Raw genomic sequence first — 6,000 nt, 5'->3', positions numbered from 1 at the left:
ATTTATTAAATTCCTACTCTGCAGGCTCTATATTGTGGACCCAGTGTAGTACAAGAGTCAGGCATCAAAGCACAGTGAGAAATAATAGAGGATGCCCAGGGAGCAGAAGGGAGGGACTAGAGCCATAGTTTGGGGCAGGGGACCCTCAGGGAAGGTTTCCTGGAGAAGGTGAAGTTTGAACTGAGTTCTGAAGGAGGAAGAGGAATTAACTGTGTTGGGAAGTTGTGGAAGGCATCTTTTATTCTTGCTAGATATGATAGACTGAAAAGAATCAAGGTTGAATTTCTTAATTTTTTTTAAGAGGGGTCAGTGCTTTGGCGCAGCAGGCTGAAGCCCTGGCCTGCATCACTGGCATCCCACATGGGCACCAGTTCAGGTCCCACCTGCTCCACGTCTGATCCAGCTCCCTGCTAATGCTTCTAGGAAAGCAGTGGAAGGAGGGCCAAGTCTTTGGGCCCCTGTACCAATGTGGGAGACCTAGAGGAAGCTCCTGGCTCCTGGCTGTGGATCAGCTCAGCTCTGGCTGTTGCAGCCATTTGGAGAACGAACCAGCAGACGGAAGACCTCTTTCTTTCTCTGTCTCTACCTCTCTCTGTATCTCTGTCTTTCAAATAAATAAAACATTTTAAAAGAATATTAAAAATTTATTTATTTGAAAGTCAGAGTTAGAGCCAGGACTGGGCCAGGCCAAAGCCAGAAGCTAGGATCCAGGAGCTTCACTTGGATCTCCTCATGGGTACAGGGGGCCAAATAGTTGAGCCATCTTCTGCTGCTTTCCCAGGTCATTAGCAAGGAGCTGGATCAGAAGTAGAGCCACTGGGACACGAACTGATGCCACTAAGGGATGCCAGCATCACAGGTGGCAGCTTTACCCACTGTGCCACAACACCAGCCACCAGTGATGACTTTTTGAGGAATGACAAAGAGTTTGTTCAGTCAGGCTGGAACATTGGGTACATGGAGTAAAGTGGTGTGAACTGGACAGATTTCTTGAATTTGGAGTCAGTCCTCTAAAGGATAGACTTCAAATTTTTTTTATCTGTAAGGAAAGCCGTTAGGAGGCCAGCCTCTTCCCCTTGTTCTTATTTGCCAGCAAATGAACTCCACGAGGATGGAGAATTGGATAAATATATGACCCACCCATCAAATGAACCCACACACTAGTGGGCAAGGAGCCTGACTTAAGGGTTATTGAGGGGGCCAGTGCTGTGGTGTAGCAGGTTAAGCTGCTGTCTGAAGTGCCTGCATCCTGTACGGACACTGGTTCGAGTCCTGGCTGCTCCAGTTCCAGTCCAGCTCCCTGCTAATGTTTGTGATGCCCTGGCCTAGGCCAGGCTGAAATGAGGAACAGGGAACTCAATCCAAGTGTCCCACATGGCTACAGCATTCCAGCCATTTCAGCCATTACCACTGCTTGCCAGGGTCTGTATTAGCAAGAAACTAGAGTCAGTAGCTGGAGCTGGGAAACCAACCCAGGTGCTCCAGTGTGGGAAACAGGTGTCTTAACTGCTAGACTAAATGCTCACCCTAACAGGTGGTCAAGTGTCCGGTACAGTGTTAACTGTGGGTACACTGTTAGCAGATCTCTAGAACATAGGCATCTTGCATGCCTGAAACCCACTCCTCACTCTCCATCCCCACCCCCACCCCGGCAATCACCATTCTCCTTTCTTCATTGAGTTTGACTACTTTAGATATTTTATAAAGTGATCTCTTGCAATATTTACCCTTCTGTAACTAGCTTATGTCATTTAGCGTAAGATCCTCAAGGTTCATTCATGTTGGAACAGCAAGGATAATTCAGAAACTTGGTTTTGTGTATGGTTTAAAATGAGGGTAAAGCTTCTTCTTCTTCTTCTTCTTTTTTTTTTTTTTTTTTTTTGGCTGGAGTAGGGGGTGGCCATGAGGATATAGTTTTCCCAGCATTGTTTGTCAGAGATACTGCACTGTACCCATTGTGAAGCTTGGCACATTTGTCATTACGTGTGGGTTTATTTCTGACTTGCTCTTCTGTTCCGTTGGTCTGTATGACATTACCCCAGTACCACCTTGTCTTGGATACTGTGGCTTTGTTACATTGTGAAGTCTCTGAGACAAAGTGGAAGGCCTCCAGCTTTATTGTCCTTTCTCTGTGTTGTGCTGGAATCCTTTGAATTTTAGGATGATCTCTATTTCTGCAAAAATTGCCATCGAATTTGGTAGGAGTTTTATTGAATCTGTAGATTGCTGTGGGCAGTACATTTTAACAATATTGTCTTCCAATCCTTGAACATGAGATGCCTTCCATTAGTTTGTCTTCTTTATTTCTTTCAGCAATGCCTTGTAGTTTTCCATATGTTCATCTTTCTCAGTTAAGTTCATTTCTAAGTATTCTCTCCTTTGTGATGTTATTATGAGTAAGACTCTTAATTTCCTCTCTGAATTGTTCATTGGTAGCGTGTAAGTATAAAATTGCAGCAGATTTTTGTGTGTTGATTTTATATGCTGCAACTTTGCTGAATTCATTTATTAATTCTAACTAATAATTTAAAACTTCTGGAATCTTTAGGGTTTTCTCTATATAATATCAAGTCATCTGCAGTCATGTGATTTTACTTCTTCCTTTCCAACTTGAATGCCTTTTATTTCTTTTTCTTGCCTGTTTGCTCTACTAGGTCTTCCTATAGTGTGTTGAATAGAAGTGGCAAGAGTGGGAGTCCTTCTCTTGTTCCTGACTTTAGAGGAAAAGCTTTCGGTTTTTCACCTTTGAATATAACAGCTACAGGCTCTTCATCTATGACTTTTATTTGTGTTCATTTCTTTTATATTTAAATGCAGGCGAAAATGTATCCATTGGGAGGAATGTTTATCTATTGGGATAAAGTGTTACCCATTCTTAGTGATATCTGTTGTTTTTTGCATACTGCATGTGACTCTGTTATACAGGGGATCTTCAGTTTCTTACGTCTCCAGAACTGAAGATGCCAATATTCAGAAAAGCCCATTACACTTGTTTCTTGCATTTGAGTTTTTTATATAAGGCATATCATACTAGTCTACTGTTTATAGTGGTATGTTAAGCAGAGAGAGCTGTGATCTACAAGTCCATAATTGAGTTCAGTTATTTTTAATAATAAAATACAAGAAGGGATAGCATTTCTGTTTATTGAGCACCTATTGTGCACCTACACTTTATAACTTTAGCTTCAATTAACCTCCTCAGTCTGTCCAAGTCAAACTTTGCTTCAGCACGTAAGAGAACCATGAACTACAAAGGAGCTGATATTAGCTCTACTTTACAAATAAGGAGACTTTACAAATAAGTGGTTTGTCCAACAGGAACCAGCTGACAAGCAAAATTTGAACCCATATTGAAGCACTCCCATCCCAACATGTCCCATTCCCTCTTTAATTCATCAGTGATTGCCTGGTGTCCCATGGAATCACAGGGGGAGACAGTTGCAATACAATTTTGGCTTGGAGCTGAAGTAATCTAACTTCGTCAAGACTGACCCTTTTACACAGCCCAGGTATTTCCATCTGCTCAGGGTTCCTGGTCTTGTTCTCACAAATACAACTAAGGCTGCTTTTGTCAGGACCTCAGTAGGTGACTTAAGAGTTTGTCTTCACATGTCTTGCGAAATGCAAACAATGATGTCAGAGTGCTAAGGACCACCACCCCAAAGATTTTTTGTTTTTACTTTACATGCCTTGAGTTTAAAAGAAAACCTCTATTTTATTATTTTTTAAAAGATATATTTTGTTTATTTGAAATTGAGTTATAGATGGGGGGAGAGGGAGAGAGAGAAAGAGAAAGAAAGAGATCTTCCATCCATGGGTTTTCTCCCCAAATGGCCACAATGGAAATGCCAGGAGCTTCTTCTGGGTCTCCCATGTGGGTTAGGGGGCCCAAGCACTTGGGCCTTCTTCCTCTGTTTTCCCAGGCCAGTAGCAGGGAGTAGGATTGGAAGTGGAACAGCTACAGCTGGGACTCAAACTGGCACCCATATGGGATGTTGGAGCTACAGGTGGAGGCTTAACCCACCACACCACAGTGCCAGCCCCCTCCACTTTATTTTTAAATTTCTATTTATTTGAGAAGCAGGAAGAAATAAAGAGCTCCCATCTACTGGTTCACTCCCCAAATGCCCACAATGCTCAGTACCGGGTCAGGCCAAAGCCAGCAACTGAATCCAGGTCTCCCATGTGAATGGAAGAACCCATCTACTTAGCCATCACTGCTGCTTCCCAGAGGCATTAGCAGGAAGCTGGATTCTGGACCTGGAAGCGGTTATTGAACCTAATATGGGATGAGAGTGTCTTACTTAGCATTTTACTACTAGCCTACACACCTGCCCCCAAATGTCCAGTTTAACATTTAATCCAAGATATTCTAGACCAGCTAGTTGAATGTTTCTTGTTTTCCCTCCAAGTCCTGTGTACTAGATGGCTTCCAGTTCTTTCTGAAGGCACTTGTGTTTATGATCAAGGAAGTTCGAAATTGCCTCACAGACTGCTGAAGCAAGAGAAGAATACAGGTTTGAGTGAGGCAGACTTGGGAGAAAATGTCTCCCAGGTTTCTGTAGGAAAAGCAAATAAAAACTCATCCAGCCCCTCCTTTTTAGCACTCTGTGTTTTGAGTTTAGCCTGTTAGGCTTTACCTGGGAAGTGAGATGCTTTGTAGAAGTAGTTTATTCATGTATGTAGCTAGAGTACTAGACTGAATACTTAGATACTTTGTCTCTTCCTTAAACTCCACCCTGAACGTGGGAATACAGTGTAATCTTGGGCAAGTCAATTTATTCTTTTGTTTAATAGGCCCGGGAATGCTTTTACTAAAAAAAAAAAAAAAAAAAAAAAAAAATCCACGTGATGGTCCATGATCAGTACTTCATAAATGAACATTTGTTTATTCATTCAGTATGTGTTTAACTAGGTACTTAGTTTCTAGGTCCTATCACGTAAGTTTTATAGAGAATATTTTTAGTGCTATAAAAAACAAGAACAATCTGGGGCCAACATTGTGGTATGGTGGGTTAAGCCACCCCTTCCTATGCCAGCATCACACATCAGAGTGCCAGTTTACATCCTGTCTACCCTGCTGCCAATCCAGCTTACTGCTGTTGCCCCTGGGAAGTTAGCTGAAGATGGTTAAGTACTTAGGCCTTTGCCACCATTGTGGGAGACCTGGATGAAGTTTTCCATCCTACTTTTGGCCTAGCCCAGACCTGGAGTGAACTAACCATTTGAGGAGTAAACTAGCAGATCGAAGATCTCTTACGTTGTCTCTCTCTCTCTCTCTCTCTCTAGTTACTCTGCATTTCAAGTAAATAAATATTTTTTAAAAAGCAATGATGATGATGATGGTGGTGGTGTCATTATTAGCTTTTCCATAATTGTTGCTATGTGCCAGGCCTTTTTCTAAACATGTTGTACGTATTAGCTAACCATCTTAAGAATCCTGTGAAGTAGGCCGGTGCTGCAGCTCACTAGGCTAATCCTCTGCCTGCGGTGCCGGCACCCCAGGTTCTAGTCTTGGTTGGGGCGCCAGATTCTGTCCTGGTTGCTCCTCTTCTAGTCCAGCTCTCTGCTGTGGCCCGGGAAGGCAGTGGAGGATGGCCCAAGTGCTTGGGCCCTGCACCCACATGGGAGACCAGGAGGAAGCACCTGACTCCTGGCTTCAGATCAGATCGGTGCAGCGCCAGCCATGGCGGCCATTTGGGGGATGAACCAATGGAATGAAGACTTTTCTCTCTGTTTCTCTCTCTCTAACTCTGCCTGTCCTCCCCCCCCCCCCCAAAAAAAAAAAAAAAAAGAATCCTGTAAAGTAGAGACTATTGTTCTCTGTACCATACAGATAAAGGGAGTTAGGGCCGGCGCCGTGGCTCAATAGGCTAATCCTCCACCTTGCGGCGCCGGCACACCGGGTTCTAGTCCCGGTTGGGGCGCCGGATTCTGTCCCGGTTGCCCCTCTTCCAGGCCAGCTCTCTGCTATGGCCAGGGAGTGCAGTGGAGGATGGC

General features: G+C 43.6%; 1 protein-coding gene across 6 annotated transcripts in view; it reads left to right on the top strand.

Annotated features, from left to right (window-relative positions):
• The window catches only part of NR6A1 (nuclear receptor subfamily 6 group A member 1), a 260,240-nt gene that overhangs the window by 232,999 nt on the left and 21,241 nt on the right, over positions 1 to 6,000 (top strand). The window lies entirely within an intron of this gene.

This window comes from Oryctolagus cuniculus, chromosome 1 (genome assembly GCF_051225735.1).
Source record: "Oryctolagus cuniculus isolate XC-2025 breed Fujian yellow rabbit chromosome 1, ASM5122573v1, whole genome shotgun sequence".
Lineage (NCBI taxonomy): Eukaryota > Metazoa > Chordata > Mammalia > Lagomorpha > Leporidae > Oryctolagus > Oryctolagus cuniculus.
This window is presented reverse-complemented; position numbering and strand designations above follow the sequence as displayed.